Source organism: Melanaphis sacchari, unplaced genomic scaffold, assembly GCF_002803265.2.
Source record: "Melanaphis sacchari strain LSU unplaced genomic scaffold, SCAv2.0 Contig31_pilon_pilon, whole genome shotgun sequence".
In the NCBI taxonomy this organism is placed as follows: Eukaryota; Metazoa; Arthropoda; class Insecta; order Hemiptera; family Aphididae; genus Melanaphis; species Melanaphis sacchari.
The window spans coordinates 29,245-52,148 of NW_020271193.1; the positions used below are offsets into that span (position 1 = coordinate 29,245).

The 22,904-nt window shown below is 24.4% G+C and overlaps 1 protein-coding gene across 1 annotated transcript in view; it reads left to right on the forward strand.

Moving 5' to 3' along the window:
• Nucleotides 1-1,172: 1,172 nt before the first annotated feature.
• The window catches only part of LOC112596417 (protein MCM10 homolog), a 33,241-nt gene continuing 11,509 nt past the window's right edge, over nt 1,173-22,904 (forward strand). Inside the window, exons 1-2 of the mRNA XM_025342082.1 lie at nt 1,173-1,398; nt 12,241-12,452. The gene's annotated coding sequence lies outside the window, so the exon portion shown is untranslated. The remainder of the gene's footprint in view (nt 1,399-12,240; nt 12,453-22,904) is intronic.

A 22,904-nucleotide genomic window follows, 5' to 3' on the forward strand; every position in this document is an offset into this window, starting at 1 on the left:
TTAAAACAACAATATTTATACACTCATAGGTATTTATTATAGTTATTCTTATTGCAGATATTAAAACTATGTATATTATTTATTATTACACGTATTGCGCACGATTATTGTTATGTTAATTATTTATTATTTGTTTACTTTACTGATAGATTATTACACTGTCGTTCAATAAAAGATATATTACAGAATCACATTTTTACAGTAGGTAGTGATTCAAACATACACAACAAATTTCACAAAGACCGACGTATATATGTATTATCATAATTTTAAAATCGAATGAAACGTAATTTTTCACCACATTTTGTGTACCAAGATTAGTCAAAATACAAGAACATTTCCGGTAAAAAATCTTAAACTCTACAGTAGGTACACATGCATATTAAACACGTATAATACGTTATACTCATAACTATGTAACATACCTGAGTTGACGGGGATGATGACATGTATATATAGTAATACACATTCTCAACAGACAAATTCTATTTTTTTATATGTCGTATACACGATATAATATATAGTGTTACCCCTGATGAGATAATTTTATGTAAATGTATGCGACGAAAAAAATTATACGTCGTGTATACGCGTTTATATAGAAACAATATCCCATGCTTGTACCCATTATTATTATTATTTCTTTTATTTATGCATGCACACAAACATTTACTAGTTAGCCCGGGGACAATAATTATTATTCGCTTTTTTTGCATACGATTAATGAACGTTCTCACCGGTCCAGCGGTATTCGTTTGTTTTGTTTTGTTTTGTTATTTTTTTCACATCCTTTATATCCGTTAGGTATTTTTTTCTTCTCTCATTGATTATATACATAGGTATATTGTATATACGATGAAAGTATTTTTAAAGAACCCTCGATGAGACTACTGCATCAAACGAGCATACACACCCGACCCCATACCGACCATATCGGAATCCCTTCAAGGAAGACATGCGTCCTCTTTCTCATACAAAAAAATTATGCAGATTAGTTTTTCTGTCCAAAACAATGGTCTACTGATTTTTTATATACCACGTGTATACTTGGGGTTTTTGTATACAGTATAATAATAATAATAATAATAATAATAATAACTGGTTTTTGTCACATATTATGTACCAACACAATTCCGAGATGGATAGTACAGTCAGTAGTATAGCACTGCAGAACGTGGCGGCTGCAACAAAATGTGTAAATAATTTTACAAAAATTACATTGCGCTTTCGTGTACCTATTTTCTATATCTAAGCTATGTAAAATATAAGTGCATCTGGTTGTAAAATTTGTCGCCGCCGCCATAGCCTCCACCAAGTGCGAATTATGGTGTTCGTTATCGACAATTTTTTTTAATGACTACTAAGACTTCGTATGTATACATAATACATATTATATAGGTAATTATAAGAATACTCTTCTGTTATAATAATAATAATATTTTCATAGTAACGGGTTTTCTGTAATTTATTATTTTATTGTATTAAACTTGGTTTACTAATATTTTTACTATATATAGGTTTAATCATTTTTATAATTTTTAATGGTATAAATTTTATCAAGTCATTTCAAAAAAAATGTGTAGTATAATAACATGTACATATTATGTGATATAATATTTGAAATATTTATACCCATATACCATAATATTATTGTCGTGGAAAATTATTTTCTTAAATCATATTTTTTTTATTATTTTGCCAAAACGCGTGAAATATGTTTATTTTATGTTTGTAGAATTGATTATATTATATACAAGTTACATGTTAACAAAAAATATTTATGAAAATAAATTTGGAATTATAATAATTACATTTACGTATATACACAGTTATTATATTTACGCTTCGTTATCCAGTTGCTTCACAAGATTTTCCCGAGAGCCTTGTTAAGCTACACACTTCCCTTACCTGCCACCAGAATTCAACGAGAAACCCCTCTATTTATTTTTCTCGTTTTTAATAATTTATCTCTCGGTCCCCAAGACAGTGAAAAACATGCATTTCCTTTTACTATTGGTTTATAACGTACTTTTGTAACGTGTTAATTAATCTATTAACAAATGTTATCATAAAATTATCAGCTTTTTCCAAAACAATAAATATATAAATGTATAATAAAAAAATTAAGAACTAAAGGAAATAAAGAACATATTGTTGCAGTATAAAGTAACAAGACTTAAAACTTAAAAAGTTAAAGTTGTATATTTAATTTGGAATTTCTTTGGTAAAGATTAAGTGTTAAACAATTTAGCAATTTTAAAAATCCAAAATTTTGATTATATTAACTAAATAATTCAATTTAAATTTACTAAATATATATTTACAAACTTGCATGTGTTATCTTTGACTTACTAATATATCAGATTACGTTCAGTAGTTTTAATTTAATAATCTTAGCTTAAATATTGGAGCAAATTAACCTTTTGTAAAACTTGAAGGAAAAGTATATTAGTGTTATCTGTTGATTTTTTACGATATTTTAATTTTTAAGCAAGTTATTAAATGTACTATAAAAACGCTTACAACTAAAAATTTCTCGTTTAAAATTTAAAATATTATAAAACTAAGATAAATCTAAATTTGTTAATATACGGTCAATTTATTATAATATTTTAACTAACAACACAAAATTAGAGTTATTGAACACAAATTTACCATGTTTTCCATATGCAAAACAAGATACAACAAATTCAGGATTAACATCTTTTTAAGTAACTATAAATTCTTAGAAAGTATACCGAATAGTTTTGATTATAAAATTATCAGTAGATATAAGTACATTAAATTAGTCCAATATATTTTCATTTAACTTAATAAATAATAATTTATTTATAAACAATAAACATACGCCCAAACCAATAATATTCTAAAATCCATGTCGTTTTTAAACATCATTTTTTTAGACAGTTGTATATGAGAATATTATACATGAAAAAAAAATTAGTGGAATATTCAGTGAAGTAGTAAAATTAAACGAACAATTTCCAAGAAAAAAACAGCCATTTTTGTACGCTAAGAGAGCTAGTTATATTTTAAATATTATATAGGTGTATACATATTATATATTAATAGAGAGAGAGAGAAAGAGAAAGAGAGTTCAAAGGAAGCCAACGCGATTGCGTTCGATTCAAATACCATGAGCGGTGGAGGGAAAATCTAAATTACAATGGAAACGAAGAGGGGAAATGTCACAGACAGAGTGAACTGAGGAGAGAAATTCGCGAATAATAAACGTAAAAGTATATTCTGAAAACGGAAAAGAAAACGCCGGCAGCTGCTGATGTAATAATCATAAAAAAAAAAGGAATAAGAAAAAAGGAAAAAGGGAGAAAAGTTCACCATCAGGCTGCAGTTATACTATAGGCTCGATATTAAATCTGGACGTCCGTTCGTCCTTCCCCACTGCCACTTCCGTCTATGTTGCCGTGTGAGTTGTATTATATGAAATGTAATTTCTTTACTGCAATAAAATAAAATTAGTTTCCTCACTGGAACTTTTATATATATATACATAGATATTTTTTATAATAATTTAATAACGAGTATATTTACAGTACTGATAAAAATGTCACATTAAAAGTGTCAACCGTAACGTGTAATAAGAAAATTATTTATGCTATTTATAGTATTTTAATTAAGTCCGTAATTGAATATATATTGTATATCTGTTACCATTCCTTACACAGCTTCTGATTAATATCAATATGAAATTATTACTACATTTTTCTACTGTAATTGATAATATAATTTAGATCTTTTACTTATATGTGTGTACGTAATATATATCTGAAAATTCTAAATGTTTGATAAATTTGAAATTAAAAAAAATAATGCATAACTTATATATTATATGTAATAACAATTTAAAATTATATAATATGATAATCATAATTAAATAATTCACTGAATTTAAAAATTTGAAATTTACTAATATTTATTACGTAGTTATTACTATATGTATATTATATACTAATATTTTTTCATATATTTTTTTACTAACTATATGAGAGTAATATAAAAAAAAAAAAAATTGATCATAACTCTTATTAATTATTAACTCATTTTTATATTAAAGTAAATTCACATGCAACATGGGTACTTTATGTCTTTATGTAAATTTACATAATATAAAAAGACATGGTGGTTAATATTATTAAACTATTTAAAGCGTAAACTTACTACACATTTATAAAAATAATTAAGTTAATAAAAATCAGTATATTTATTAATTTTAATTATAAAAACTTTTGTGGTATCTATCACACTAAAGTCTAAACTTAACCTGGTACCGGGTCCTTGTCAAATAAAATACTAAAATTCAATAACACTGATTATATTATGTATTTAAATTTATATTAACGTACATGTTCTTTTATTAATAAAAAGTATGAATAGAAAATAAGATAAACAAATAAAGTGAACATTCTTTATAAAAATTGATTTTAATAAATTTATCAAAGTTAAATAGAAGTAGTAAAAAAACATTAGTATTCGATGATATCCTATAAAATAAACCTTAAATATTTTCCCCTCTTTTAGTTATAATAATATTTAATTAAAAAAAAAAGTTGCGGAAAATCTTTTATTCCGGTCAAAGGAAAAGAACCCTTATTACCTTTTAAATGTTTTAACACATATTAAAGTCTTGCGTCTAATTTGCAATTAGCCCTCCGATTAAATATCTTGGTGTTTATACACAAGCCAATCTAATTATCGTTAGAATGTTTATAAATATATATTTAGGGTAAGGTAGGTATATAGATATTGTAAAAAATACACCAGTATTAAAAAAAAAAAAAAAAAAAAAAAAAAAAAAAACGGTTAATGATAGTATCAGATTACGAGTACTTTTTGCTTTTTAATAATACTTCCGGGACCTTTCTCATTTTTTTCCTTGACGAGGGTTGGTTGGTTTATACTAGCCCTTAAAGAAAAGCTCTTAAAGGGGACGTTTGAGCAATATTCACGAATTGCATGGTTTATACACAATTATACTATAAGAATATAATACATACATAAAAATATACACACTCATATACGACGTTATACAAAACCAACAACGATGTACATTTTACATGGTGGAATGGAAATCTTCTTATTAATCAATGCTCTTTCCTCCCTTATGCGATCCTCGGGTCTTACTCAAGTATGCTCATATACAACGGCTGAGTAAAAGGGAGACTGAAAAAAGTTTTTTAATTTAAAGAAAGTTTTTTTCCATTTTATAAAATCTGTTTGAGCGAGTACTTAAGTGCCATTACAAGGTTGAAGCAAAAATAAATAGATAACGAGAACCTAATTTATTTATATTCACGGTATTTGTATTTCATTGTAAATTATGGTCAGAAAACCTATTCATATATACGTGTTTAAACATTATTATTTATTATAATACTAAATAAAATAAGTAAATTTATATTTATTTTTTTATCATGCAACTTTTTAACCATCTAAAATATACTGATTATATAAAAGTTCAAAATTTTATTATATTAACGGGCAAATAAAACGATATCCGTATAAGGCATGATTTGGTTGGTTACATACTTACATAGCTTTTGGGACACTACATTAAATAATAAAATAATAATAATAGGTGTACGTCTTTAAGCAATTAGCAGAATAAAATTTTAAAAATGTTATACAAACTAATATTTAAATTATATGCGTATGGGGAGTTATAGAGCATTATTATAGTATTACACAAAAAAAAAAAAATTATGAACTTTCAGCGCCTTAATTTAAAACTTTAACAAGTAAAACTGATCATTTAAAAATATTTTTTCCTATACTACTACACCAGTCCAATAAGACACTACTTAATTCGAAAATTAAAACAATAATACTTTTTAAATAGTTATAATTTATCAACAATTCTCTAAATAAAATTCTCCGTATTTTTTAATAAAACTTGAGGTTACGCTAACTATCTAATTCTATATGTAATGGAGAAATGATTAAATCTAAAATATTTTTGGAAATCTTTAGAAATATTTTTGTAATATTTTTTAGAAAGTTAAAATTTATTTTACTTACACTTCTATAAACGAATACAGAGTTACTTAATTAATTACGATGAAGATTAAAGTGTAAAAATGTTATTGAATTAGAATTCTTCTTGATTGTTTCATTAAAAATTGTCTATGATTCTATAACTATTTCAACCGTTGAAATCTGATAAACTTGAAAATCATGGTTCTAATCTAACCTACTGTGAAAATGTTTATAATAGTGTAAATATGCTGTATTTAATTCTGCACTACACATTAGTAGATTATGCGTTGTCACACATTCTAGGTATATTTTATAATTTTATAATATTTTTTAAATACCTTCTATACAATAGTAACAAAATTCAATTTTAAAAACCATGAACCTAACCTAACCATTTTTAAATAATAAAAGGAATTTAAAAAGACGTATGTTAAATTTATTAATTTTTTTGATTTATAGTTACTATCAAGGAAAATAAACTTACAACAATTAATTTTGAGTTAAAAAAGCTATAGCACTAAGCTATATTTAAACCATTGAATAAACATATTCAGTCTTCAATATTGATGTAGCGTTCAACAAATTTTGTAGAATTATAACAAATTATCTCAAACTAACAGAGATAAATAAACTGCACATACCTAAGTGATATTGATCTGCGCATGTCTAGATACTCTAGACATACGCAGATCAATAACAATCAATAATGAAAGTTAAAAGATACAAATGCATCTAGGATACAAGACATCCATTCTAAGAGTATACTGTTGCGGCTAAGTACCTTAAATCAAGATTGAATTTTTTATACAATATAAAAGGAGATCATCTGATAACAACACAAAAAAAATGAGTGGAAAAAAAGTAATATATCACAATAATTTAATTAATATAGGCACGAGCAATATACGAGGTTACCTCGTAAAAAGCCTACCACCTGAAAAAACATGAAATACAAAACATGAAAAATATTTGATAAGACGTCATGTACTTACTATATTGCTCCACCTTACTTACGTATAGTATACTAAAATATATGTTCAGCAATTCCAATTTGCGTGTTTAGCTTGAATATTAAATCAAACTTAAAAGTAAAAACATTATCTTTATTCTCTCTTTAGATTTTTATAGTATTTTAATTTTTAAGCAAGTTATGAGTATGTAAAATATTAATTTTAAAAATACTTATAATTTGCTCAAAAATCAAAGTATCGTAAAAAACCTTTGAAAGAACACAGATAATATTTTTAACTTTAATTCAGTTAATAAGTTAATTCACATTAACAATTAAGAACAGCGTGTCCTCTTAATCTACTAATAAAAGGGATAAACTAAACATTTAGTGAAATAGGTAAAATAGAGAAAAGATTACGACATATTCAAATGTGGAAATATGGAAGCATCTAGAGAAAGGCTCACACAAGGGGGAGAGGGTACTGGGGCGTGAACTTTCGAGGGGCTTGGTGTTCGTACAAATAACTCCTTCAATATATTATATTAGAAAAATGTTTTAAATATTTTTTAATCAACTTTAAAATTATATGCGATTATTAGGGCTTATGATTATAACTTAAATATTATGATATCACACCAATGAAATTTTCTCTCTTTTCCAAAATAGTAATCAAAATTGATTTATTTATAAAACGTTATCACGTGATATTTTTTTTTCGTAGTAATTTAGTTGTGTAATATTAATGAAAAAATATTTTTATAGTTATATGTTAGTTCTTATCTATATATTATATTTTTATGTTATTTTCAAATATTTATTTTGTGTAAACGTGCAGTTCTACGCATAGACATAAATATTATAAGTTGTTTTATTCCGATTATTCGACCTCAAAATATCCTTTTATAAACACAAATCTAGATATCAGAAAATAAAACCGAAAGAAGAAAAAGCAGTTTTAAACACTCAATTAATAAGTACATTTTTTAAACCAAAAAAGGTGAAAAAATATACACTCTAGTCTCTATTGAAACTATACTATTTAAAAATGAAAATGTAGACATAGAATATCCTGCTAAATAACCTATTTTGATTCGAAATATTTCCAAAAAAGAAATTTGTGAGCATAAAAATACAAATCCTACAAACAAAAGCGATATTCACGATTATCATATTGAGTATTAAGTATAATTTACAATAAAATACAAATGATACGTAGATATGCGAACTGAGCTAAACTTCTCGTATCTGATATATTAAAATAAAATAACAAAACAATGAAAATATAACATAATAAAATTAACGTTAATAAACTAATAGTATACACAAATCTAAATTATATAACTATAACATATTAATATATAAAAAAAAACAAAAACAAAAACATTTTACATTACAAATTACGATCTTATGATTATTACACATAACAACATTTTAATATTTGATTTATACACTTATATTCACTCAGGTCAACCTCAACTTTACTTGGTAATTTTTTTATATTATATTTATTAGTTATGTTCCTTATATGGTTAGAATATAATTCACAAACATTTTTTTACTTGGCTCTTTACATTATTATCTAAATTGTTAAAAATTGTTTTACACACGTGATCAAGAGAGCTTCTTCAGCTACTAAGGGATGTAAATGGAATTTTTATACATTTTCCTATTCTCTTTTTTATAATTTCTTTATCATTTAAACTTTACCTTTGTATAGATTTAATTAGAATTTGTCTTATATTTAATTTATAAACAGATAATGTATTTTTTGTAAATTTAAATAATTCCGCTGTTGGATATGATAATGGAAGGGAGAACGCTACTTTTATATCATATTTTTGAGCAATATGAATTGCGGCTATTTCTGTCCTATTTGTTCACCCCAAAACAGGTATACCATATAATATAATTGAATGACACAGAATCATGTACATAGTAGTTATTTTTAATTTATTTAAAAATCAAATTTTGTAAATAAAACTGCTAATCTCCTCTTTTTATTTTTAATATTATGTATGTGATCAGACCATTTAAGTTTGTGATCCATTGTCACCCCTAAATATTTAAATGAAATTACTATTTTCATTGGTTTGCAGTCATAACTGCTGAATCTATACTGAAACTATGGACTATAAAGTTATAATCAATAGGAAGCTGTGTGGTATTAGTAACTATTGGCATACACACTGATTTATTAATATTAAAGGATAATAGGTTCTCTTTTATCGTTTTCCTTCACATTTTTCAATTTTATTTGTATAATATGATTCTTTAGCCATCCTGATAAAAATCGTTAATTTATTTCTATATTTTTTATAGTAAGTTACTAATTTATTATTTGTTGGATCCTTTTTAGTTTTAATGTTAAGTTTACCTCTATATTTTAATGAAGTCACCATACCAATAATTGGTAATTATATTATATAATTATACCACAATTATTGTGATCCATAATTTTGACCTATGCTTATTTTTTTGTGTATGAATTTTTGAAATCATATAACTATTCAGTATACTAGTATATAATTGTTAAAAATATTTAATACTGTTGTTGTATTGTTAGTTTCAAATAATCCGTTCCATTCATTAGTAGCTAACCAACTATTTGTCTTTTTATAATCTATATATGATATTAAGTTTGGATAATTACCTGTGGATTTGTTAATAACCTGTCTATTTTTTAAACTACACATTGTAGTATAATGATTAATAATGCTAGTTTTGATAACTGTTAAATTTAAATTAACATTCCTACTAAATATATAATCAATGCATGATTTATTGTCATAACCCACTCTAGTATGCGTATTTATATTGAAAATAAATCCATTTGATGATAAAATATTTGAGTAATTTTCTGTAATAAGTAACGTAGGTTCTTTTAATATGTCAATATTAATATCACCAATTCAAATACAATTTTTATTAATTACTCTTTCGATCGGTACTTTTGCTAGCTCAACTAAAAAACCGAATATATTAGTTTGCGGTGAACAGTAAGAAGCTAATATGGTTATAGACTTATTTTTATTCTTTAGATTTATTTTTTAACAACTAACTTCAGAAAATATATGCACTTGTTCTACCGAAATAGTATGTTTGTTGTTTATATAAATAATAACTTGATTTGTTTGACCATTGTTTATGGTCACATAAAAAACATATTAATAACATATTAACGATAATATTCGTCAAAAAAACGATTCTAGCAAATCCTTCTAATATCGATAACGTATTTAAAATGAGAAAAACTATGTATAAAGATTGTAATGGTAAAAAATTTTTTGAATTTTTGTTATAATATATAAATAGCTAATATAGAGAAAAATATCCACGGGATTGGCCTATAGTACCTTATTAAAAAAATAAAAACATTTTCAATTTATACAGGATATATTTATGAATTTGTTGATGTTTTATTTTTTAATTATATCTACTCCTATAATCTATACATAAAACTAATATTTAAAGTACCTATGTTCATGTCAAAAAAATTAATTTTTACTTAAGATGAGTCCGGATTTAGTTTTGTACCAGAGCCAAAAATGTGATGTGGGGGCTCTAATCTAGAGTAAAACATATTTACTAGTAATTTAAACTTGTCAAGTTTTAACGGTATATCTCTGGTCGTTAGGAATTTCCATTAGCGAAGGAGTGCCCGTTTTATTGATGAGATATCTATATTTCATCGACTGCTTATTATTGTTATTATCAATATTATTTTTGTGTGTTATGAAACGATTAATTTATCGATGTATATCCTTATCGGGTTAATTTTATTATTATCATTTTAAGTAGTTTTTTTATTTAATAAAATTTTTTTAAAAAGAGTACATTTTATAAATCAGTGTTTTATTATTATTGACCTACGCGACCTCCTGGTTGAGAAACGCTACTCTAAACTCATTAAAATACACATCTTTAAAATTGTAGTAAATTATTTTAATTTTATTCAGTATTAACATGTAAAAACAAAAATTAAATACATTTATACTAAAGTAAGTGTACATTTATGTCTTGGAAATAAAAACTGAATATGTATTTACAAAACTCTATCATACTCTAATCTTCGTAAAAATCCTTTGTAGTTATTGTGTAATTAATAAATAAAAAAGAATACAATGATTTAACTTTATAAATTTATGATAATAATTTCGAAAACGAAAATTCCGTTTACAATATTATAAAAACATATTTTAGTATGATGTAGTGAATGCTTGATAATGGTAATGGAACATCAATGTTGCGTTTGAAAAAAAATAAAGAACTAACTTGGACTATTAGTTAATAATTATTATCCTCAATGTATTTTGGGCTCAAATTAACCATTTTATTAGAATGTAAAAAAATTGTAATTACGTATGTGGTTACCGATAAATTTGTAGATAATTGGCCACGAAAACTGCACGATATGTTTTTTAACTAACCTAACCTCGTGTTATTTATTTTAATGAATATAATGGATGTGTAAAATTCAAATTCAATGATTTATCATTGTATAAAAAAAAAAAAATTCTAGACTGGTATTTATCAGATTACATCAAATTTGATATCAAAAACATATCATTAATTTCATGATATGTTTTTGATATTTATATAAGTAATTCAAATTATTATGAGTATTATAGTAGCAATAGATTTAATTTTTGCCAAACCTGTCGTATTTATTATAATAATAAATGTTTTACTACAAAATACTTATAGTTTCTTAATCTAAGGTAAAAAAAAATAATTTTTACAAATTTCTAACTATAAAATATTTTGCATAAATTTTTGAGAAATTCTAACCCTATCAAAGTAAAAAAAATTTTTATTGAAAAATTAACAACTTATGATGAAGAAATTAAAAAAAATTTTGTTTTACAATAGCATTGAATTATATCAAAAACATACTTTCTAGAAATTCAAAACTTTTTGAAATAATGGGTTTAAACACTTAAATATACCATAGAGTGTATAATATGTTATTTTTCATTTTAAAACTAAAAAATTCGTTAGGTATGAAAATTAATTTTCTCGTATAATAATAATATCATATTATATAACACGATCATGTATCTATGTTAACAAATTTTTCAGCATCACAAAACTTGGTAACTTTTGACGTCAGAGGAAATATTTTTTATTTTATTTAAATACATTTTTATATACATTTTAATTCTTATCAGATGGAATCTTTTTCATAGAGAATATTATAATAATGTATATATATATACAATGCTGCAATGTCACGTTGATGGAAACAAACATTTTTTTTTACCTGGTTATATTTTCTTTTTTTTTTTTTTTTATAGTTATTGGTATTATGAAAATATTCTTCCCCTGAACAGCCCCGCGTGGTTGTAGAAAGAAATGAAGCGCAAACGACACGAAATTGACAAGAGTGGTGGTGGTAGGCTGGCGAGCCGGTGAACTTCGGTCGGAGATGGAACGGCGGAAGCGCTTCCACGTCGTGGTCTCCTTGGAAACGTTAACCGAAGCCATTTTTGGGCCAATAACTATACATGTAAGTTTTCTCTCTTCCTCTTTCCTCCAATTTATAAATGCGCATGTATATATAAATAAGTTAACGAGGGGTGTAAAAAAAAACGTAATAACTCAATTTTCAGTTCAATAAGCTAAGAGCGTTTGTTGCTTTTACTATTGCTGCCACTATTCCATGCCAGGATAAAGATAATTTTTTTCAACAAAATCTAACAACTTTACCGATGCTCACGTACCAATAATGACGTAATATTTTTAATTGAATTCAACAGTCCAAGAATTCTGTGACATATAGCTCGACAACTGTCTTACAATATACTTAAATTTATCTATATAATATATGTTATAACTTATAACACGCATTATATGCATAATTCCCAGTTATAGTCGTTACAGGGTATGTAGTTTATTCATCTCAGCTGTGGCCTGTGGATATATATTACAAAAGTATATTGCTAATAATATACTATTCATATTATTATAGTATTATGATTTATGTTTTATAACTTATAAGTATAAGATTAGGTAAGTACCTAACTTGACCTAAATATATATATATATATATATATCAAATGACAAATAAAATACTATCATTAATTCTTCTTCTTTTTTTTTTTATTACATTTTTAAGACTTTCTTTACATGTGTCTAATAGTATAAAAAAGATATAATATTTATGTAAAAAAGTTTTCTGTCACTTTAATAGTGTTACTTTTTAAATTCAAAATTTATTCGTACCTACTTTTTAACTTCATTATTCTATTTAATAAACCGACAAAATTTTAATTTATTAATACAACATGAAAAAACATAACACACTACTTTTAATTTATTGAAAAAATTGTTCGATGAAAGAATAGTAACACTATGTTTTTTGAAATTGTGTTTAATATGTCTTGTTATTTTTTCTTTATTTATTAACATCATAATACTATTTTTTTCAGAAGACTTTTATGATGATAAGAACATAATTTTCATCACTAAACAATTTTAAATAAAATTAAATAATATAAACAATGGTAATTATAATTATCTTTTATTAAGAAAATCGTTAGCATTGTTGAACTACGTCGAAAAATCTTAAAAAGAAGGAGAAAACTGTTAGGTACTTTAAAATTATATGAGATAATGCTTAATCCGTTCATCATTAGGGTAGGTTTCATTAAGAAACTTACAACGAGTAAGAAAAAATATAAAGTAATAAAAAAAGAAAGAAAAAAGTAATTGAAAATAAAGAACTACGATCTTGTGGCGGGGATACAGAGTAGGGTGAGAATAACCTCAAGTTCTTTGCGGATAAAATAATAATTAACGAACCGAGCAACCAGACGAGTTTTATTATTTTTTGCATCAGTTCATTTAAAGTTTTAAAAGTTTTTTTTTTATGTCGGTGAATCCACCGTTTAGTGACAAATAGTTGGGAAAGGCTCATTTTTATATTTTTATCAACCTGTTGAACTGTATTTTTAAATCTTTGACCACACCAATAAATATCCCTTTCTCGCAGTACACTTTATAGATGTATAATTATAATATTTATATTCACCTTTTTTTTTAAAATTATTTTAAAGAAATATTTCTGAGTATGAACTTGAGATTTTCCATTGAATTAATAACAAAAATCTGACAGGTCTACTTAACAACTGTCACATATTTAAATTACATATATATATATATTTATATATAATTACAAGTAAGTCGTAGTAAAACCAGTTGCCTGTGATTTCATGCTGTTTAGTAAATGTTTTGTTAAATAAATTATTTGCTTACGATTAGTTATCAAACAAAAAACAAAAGTAATAAAATATTCCTAATAATATAAGTTATTATTAATAATAATATGTGCTATGTACTCAAAACAAAATAGCCGATGGCAAAAAATAGTTGTACATTTTTCAATTTTTTAAAATATTCTTTTCAATTTTTGATATATCTTAACCTTAAGGCAAATTGTTTACAACTTTATTAATAATAATATTGAACAATTTTATTGTTGATAGCTAAAACTAAAATAACAGAAACAACCTAACAACAGGGCTTACAAATGTTATAATGACGTTATGATTATAACGTTAAATTAAAACGATTGAAATTTATAAACGTAATTATAACGGAAAATGATAAACATGAATAATTAAAGAAAACAAAACAAAACATAACGATTAATATGATATATTATCAAACAATTATATTTTGTTATATTTAGTATATAATTAGATAAAATAATAAAATTCCAATTATTTAGTAGTTATAATTTATAAAATATATTAATTATTTTAATTTTGAATAACGATAAACTCAAAATTTGTATAATATTTAAATTTTAAATAACAAATTATAAACAATCCATATTATAGTAAGATATATAATAATATTATAGATAGATTAGTCGATTAGTGTAAATTTAATCATGTAGATATATCAGTTGTTACCTCATCACTAAAAAAAAAGTATACAAGTATCTTTACTTTTTTAAATTAAAAGATTATATTGTAATAATTTAATTTAGATGAAAGTTTTGTATTTAAAAAAATTATAGATTCAGAAATATTGTAAAAAAATATTTGATTACTTAATAAAAATTTAACTTGGTATTAACTATTAGCAAGGCTTATTATTAACTTATTATTCAAGTAATAATGCAATATATTATGCATTAAGTATAACACAAAACTGTTGACATAATAAAATACACTAAAGGATCATAGAATTCAGATACATAGAAAAACTTAAACGTTTAAATTATATTCATAAAACTTATCTGCAATATATATATATATGATATGTATTACCATTGCATATAACATTGTATACTGTATAGTAAGTAAATAACATGAATTTTTAACTACAAAATAGTTTGCGAGTATTTATAATTACAAAGAAATAATACAAAATTCTAACTTCAAACGCATATTGTTAAAAATATTTAGAAAATTTATTTTTAATATTTTTATACACATAAAAGAACAACGTATGCGAAATTTCGTAATAAAGTTTCAAGAATTTTGACCCAGCGAATAATTTTTAATCGACATTTATAGGAAAAAAATAAAAAAAATTTCTGACGTCAATAAATAGCTCAAATATTTTGATGATTGTATCGTAAATACTATAATATTTGGTGAAAATTTCAAGCATCTATGGTTATACGTTTTAAAGTTATGTAAAAAACACAAAATAAATTTTGTCAAAAATTGAAATTGAGTAAAAATTCCAATTTTTTTTTCATTTTTTTACCACAGTTATTTAAAAAAGAACTAAAAATTTTTAATTTTGATTTCTTTAATTAATATAAACAAAATTCTATTTTCTATTCAAAACCATCTTCAAAGTTGAAAATTTTAACATTTTATTGCTTACTTATCGTTTACACATACACAAACAAACAAAAAAATCACACATTATTGTGAAAATTATATAAATAATATAATATATATATATATATATTATTTATAGTAAACTCAATATTATTCTTTTCGCTAAGAATCTAAAATTAAAAACAATTTTGTATAGATGCATTCAAATTTTGTAAAACTGAATTAAAAAATTTAAGAAGTTTACTAGATTATTTAATATACAATAATATGCAAAATCCTTGTTTCTAACATGGTACCGTAGTCGTGATTTGTGAATATTAATATGTTTTAGTATAACTTATAACTTATATATTATATTATTATGTTCATTGTTTAGTATTATATTATCAATACATGACAATATTTCCGTTGTAATAAGTAGACTTTATTATGATATTGTGATAAAATATTACAACATTGAAATTATAGTTATCATAATACCGTTATTATAAAAAATAAAATTAATTAAGTTATATTTAGCACTTATTATTATTTATTACAAATAATGTAATCGGTATGTAGTGCATACTAAAAGGTCTGCTAATTAAACAGTTCAATTTTTATGATAACTGACTTATTAAGATATTGTACAAATGAACAATAGCACCTCCAACAGATTACATTTTCTTTATTTTTATGAATGAATTTTTTATAAGCGTATTAAAAGGATAACTATTATAATCATTTTTTATTTTTTCTTTCAGAAAATTAAATATAAAAATTTTAAATTAGGAGATTTCAATTAAGTTTGAAATATTTATCAACATCTTTGAATTCTCAATTTTATTTGTCTATTACTTTTTGGCAAATTTAACATATTTAAAAAAAATTTTCAAAATAAACTAAAATTTCAACTACTAAAATTTTTTTTATTTTTTATAGAATGTGTAAAACAAATCTGAATTTAAAAATTAAAAGTTGATACTCCTAAAATGTGTTTTATATTTATAATCCTTATTAATATTTAAAAGTCAGAATTCAAAAATGTTCAACAGGGAAAAAGAAAAAATACCATTTCTAAACATATTAAATACCTTATATAACCTATGGCTATACTTTTATACCAAACAAAAATATAATTTTACATTATATTATTTATATACACTTACAAAAGGACAAAATAAAATATACTAAAAACGTTTTCGAGATTCATTCTTAACTCACTATCTCAACGCCATACACTGCTAATCTAATATATCACGATCAAAATGTATAAATAATGTATTAAATAATAAATATCAATAAATATAAAATCTTTGCCAGCATTAAGCCCCAAAAACCATCTCTTCAGCCCGTTTCACCAAACCAAAGTTAGAGTAAACGAGGGTAGATTTAGAACGGTCGGCGATAATAATATAACCACCGTGTACAATGCTTTCGATTTTTTTATCTTTCCCTCCGTCTGCATCTCATTTTGAATGCATGCCCCGCGTCGTAATATATACGACTATCGCATCTCGTCTTGCATTTCGTTCGTGTATAATAAATAAATATATAAAATATATACAAGCACGCGGTTCTGGCGTTATTGCAAAAAAAACCAATTTCACTCAGTTTAATGGAAATATTTATGAGATCTACCGGGGCGCCATTAGTGATGGGAAAAATGCGACAGCCATTGAAAAAGTAGGGGAAGTAAGTGCAGATGTGATGATGGTAAGGGATGTTGAGGGAGTGGAAAATGCGTATGGCATGTTTCAGCTAAGCGTACTGAGGGTATATTATATAGTTTGAGACGAGTGGGTACGAGAAGTATATAAGTTGGAATATAGATATCTATAATACCACTACTGGTATAATATACTATATAATAAATATGTATACATATATACACCTACGGCACTTCTTCTATTTACGTAATTTTATGAGCAGACGCGATCAGGTGAAAAGTCATAATAGGCGGGACCGCAAAGTCGTTGGTTCTCAAAAATGAGAATTAATGGCACAAGCAACTAAGAAGTTTGGAATTGACTAAGGATAGAAAAAATTACGGTAGCAAATAAAAACTGTAATGGCGGCTGCTACAATAGCAGTGAAGAGTATTTTGCAACTATGAAAAAGCTCTTATTTTTGAAAATTTCATAAAAACTTTCAAAAGAAACAATACATATTGTATACTATTTACACAGTAACTATTGATTCATAAGAGGTTTATTCAAAAAGTCGTTATTATTTTAACAAACTTCGTTTACATCGCAAACATTAGTAAATTTATTGTTAAAATATATAAACCTATGGTAATATTAAAAGAAAAAATAATTGCTTTGATAGGAATATCAAAAAATATATCATGAAATATACTTATGATATAGGCTGACAGACTATCTCCTTTCAAAATCATTTGTTATAAACAGTTTTGTACACGAATACAATGATATACTATTGAATTTAAATTTAACACATCCATAATAATAACCTACCTTTCTCCCTCGCCAATTATTAAGAAAATTACTGGAAACTTTTACTCGCTAGGTAGATTGAAAATCGAAGCATTTATACTTACTCTAAAGGTAATGATAGATTGGACAGATACAAAAAAACCCATGATTATAAAATAATTACATTTATCGCTCTGCTCTGAATTTAGAATTTCTATGTATAAAATTAAATTTTACATGTAATGATTTTTAAAATTAATTAATACAGTAATCGCCAAGCTTTTTTAGCCTAAATTTACATATTTATTTATTGTATCACCAATAGAAAAAAATATTTTTACATTACTCGGAAATCGATTAATGTATTGAAATGAATCAATTTATATAAGATTCCTATTTTTATGACATCTCATAAAGTATTTATTATATTTTTATTCTTTTAGAGGTAATTTTAAATATTGTAATTATAATTTTATAGCATACTTACATTAGTAGAATTAAAATATTATTTAATTATTGTTGAGAAATCTAGAAAGTTATATTATTATTTATTTATAAGTTATAACTATAGATCATATAGTTTGTTGTAAAAAATATAAAATTTCAACTAATTCTTACTACTGATTTGATGTAAATAATTTCTAACTTTGGCTGAATTATTTTTTTTAACAATTATTAAAAGAAAAATTTGGATGTTTTGCATCCAACAAAAAGATATGACTGGACATCGGATATCCCAAAACTTGAAAAGTTGGCAACCCTCCGAATTTTATCATATTTAGGTGTGTATTTAATTACTAGTTACTAATTATCTACGTATTATTGTTTATTTAGATAACACCTGCAGTTATCTACAGTCTACACAATTATTCTATTGGTTTCTATACTCGATTTAATCAACTATCAATGACCGTGTTAATATGCATATATTAAAATTACTATTTGTAGTTTTCATTTACCAATAAATGCAAGATATCTATAAATCCTATCTTGTATTTTTGAATCATTCAAATGTAGGTATGCTCTTCGAGCCGCCACTAATCTAACCTTCGAAATAACAATTTTTCTAATACGATTTTTTTTTTTTTTTCGTAAAAATTCAAAACATATTAACCATAGAAGTTTGTAACATTCCACTTTTTCAAATATTATTTTCTGAACTGGTGTGGAAAACATTATGTAAACTGTGTGTACTAAAACAATATTTAGCCGACCGTTGATGAATTAAGACTTTTTTTTATTTTAGTTTAATGGATAAACGGATACGGTATACTTTACCAATAATGTGTGGTACGGCCACCGTAATGAATTTTTTTTAAATACAATTGTTTTCCTCTGTTCCTGTTAAACATTTATAATAATATTATAATAAATAATAAAATAATACTGTGGATTATATGCATATATATATATATATATATATGTAAATATAGTGTATATGGTAAATCTATTGTTCCCCACCCTATCCTTCTCTGTCATCATAATTATACCAACCTTTACGTCTCGTGTATTATTTAACTATAGGACCGTTGACAACATAAAGTGCTCAGCTATTTTACATACTATATATATGGCTAAATAAAATTATAGGTATAAAAAATATCATTTATTTTTTTTGATCTTGTATATACATATACAATACGTTATAGTCAGGAAGAGAGACGCACTATCCTATTCACCCGCGAGAGAACAACTGCGTGGCATGGGGAGCTAAAAGAACTCATCGTCCAATTCAAATTTGTGCATTGTTTATAATAATTTTTTTTGTTTCCCACACACCCGTTTGTATATATATAGATTAATTTAGACAAAAAAAATTATATTTCAGCTGCTTGCAGATTCTCTTCTTGCACCTTCATGGTATGGGTTTTTCCCCGAATTGAATTTTTTTTATATATACAGTATTATGTACAGTGCATGCGATTAATATTATATAATAGAAAAGTTTTTAAATTTTTTTTTGCATCCAAAATTAACAAATCCTTTTAATTAAACCGGATTTTATATGCCGATTTTATATTTACTATACGTTTCACCTTTCAAACTCTAAGCTGGATGTTTCAAAGAATATACGTTATACGAACACCTCTTGATTTATTAAATAAAATAAATATCAAACCGGAAAGGGAAAATCCAGGGGTTAAAGTGATAGTGGGACGCAGGGGGACTCATTACCCAGAATCCCTACTTCTAATGGTGGTTAAAAATAGTTCCTTTAAATAATTATTCGTAAGGTACACCAGAATGCTCCAATTATAACCAATCATTAGTCAATATAATTCAAAATTCCGTTGAGATTAAATCCTAGTTTTTACATTTTTTTGCTTTGCTTTTATATTAGATATATTTAATATAAACTACGGACTATCTAATATATATGCAAAAATAATTTATTTGATTAGTCATTGTAAATTACTATTCTGTGATTAACCTTAGCCAATAATATAATGATATTATGTAAAATTGATATTTATATATATAAATAAGTAAATTGTGAATATGTGATTTTTTTTTAAGTAAGTTCACTTCAATATCCATAGCATTTGGATTTTTTTTCGTGTACACCTTAAAGCATTAAAAACACTATATTTTTATAATACGAGTATAATTATTTTTTGTTTGGCTGAGATTTTTGGTTTCCTCAAAAGACAACCACTACTTACAATTTAATATTATCAGAAAAAGTATTTTCTTTCAAACTATTAAATTCATATAAAATACTAGTTATTTTTGATTTAAATTGTTCATAAAATAAATGTTACATAATCAATGTTTACACATCACATATATTATTATTTGCATTGGACATTATACATAAAATGATATATGGAACGCTTAAAACTACATGGAGATATTAGTCCCCCTGGATTTTTTTTTCCCACTTTAAGCCCTAGATAATCTGTACACACTCTAAAAAACACATGCGTGTAAATAATAAATATAAAATATTATTGTACACATACAACTATACTTTTACAATACAATATACATATAATCATATTATTTATTATAGTAATCTTTTTTTTTCAAAATAAATCTAATAAAACCTTTTGCTAAACTAAATCAAAAAACTCAAAACCTATCAAATTTATAATATACCAGTCTATACATACGATATAAGTATATAAATATTATAAATATATGTATATTACATACTCATATAGGTTTTATACATACAATATCCTTATAAATCTAAATAAATAAATATGTACTTATTATTAATAAACTGAAGTATAAAACTTTATTTTGTATAAATACTTCATTATTACCGGATAGATAATATACAATACACCAGGTTTAGTAAAGTTATATTATACCTACCTAACCCATAATTTGATCATATTGATAGGTGATATTGTATATTTTAACCTATCTTTTTACAAATGTCTAGTTTTCCCCACGTTTGTGTAATAATTAGGTACAAACGAATGTTTCTAAGAGTTGTATTTGAATGTCTACTTATTATATTCGTTTTAAATAGTAAATATTATTTTAAATAAGTTTTCCTAATCTAAATTTTTTTATTTCTATATCCTATAAAAAAATTCTACAGTTTCTCTTACCGGAATTACAAGATTCCTTATGAAATTCAATTTTAATACCCAAGACCCAACTATTATTTTATCAAATAAAAATATTTGTATGAATAAAATGTATTTATCATTTTAGGTATAATAAACTTGGAAATATTTTTAAATCATGTTCATTTTAAATATACTCTTTTATAAACCATTTAGACCAGAAAGTATTCTTAAATACAGAATATTTTCTCAACAAGATATTTTTTCAGGTAAATATAATATTAGAGCTTTTAATTTTTTTTTTCTTAGAAAATCCTTTATTCCAGAGAACATATGCAAAATATTTAAATGTGTACACTTGATGTGTATAATTCAAATTAAATATTTCCGCCAAAATTATGAATAGACAGTGTACTTGTATATAACAGTGGCGAGTTTAGAATTTTATTAAAAGAGGAATATAGGTTCGCAAATATATTTTTTTCGAAGGTGGAGAAGAGGGGAGTTTGTTGCACAAAAATATTTGAGAGTTAATATTATTAGTAAGCACACATATATATTTATAAAACTGTTTTTTTTAAATAAAAAATGGTAACAAATAAAAATATTTAAAATATACAAATTTATATGTAGGACGTAGTGTCGTAGTAGTATAAAAAATGTATGATCTACCGTGTAGGTACACACAATAATAATTAAACCTCTAAACCAGTTAATTTTTAAATTTAAAAAAAAAATTACTTTAAGAGTTAGTAGGGAAAAGAAGTCTTGAACTGTTGAACATTGAACATAATCATAAGTTGGTGACAATCACCAAAATAGTGCATTAGTGCAAGTGTTAAGTGCCGAATATAGTGTGTAAAAAGTTATACTGGAATAAAAATAAAGTAATGCAATAATAAATGGTAAAAATAACTCAAATTTTTGCGTCATAGTTGTTATCTGTATTCTTTTGTACAATTGGAATTATTTAGAAAATCGAACAAAACAAAATTTACATATATATATATTTGTCTATTACAATATTTGTTATTACTTCTAACATACCTATTAGTACCTCATCCTGCAATATGCTTTAAATTACATTTTTGATACATTATAACATTTATAATACAGAACTATAGAAGTATAAAACGAGTTGCCACTGAATATTCAAATACTGTATTATATAATGTCTATTATTACAAATCTACGAGTTATTACCTCATAAAAACGTTCA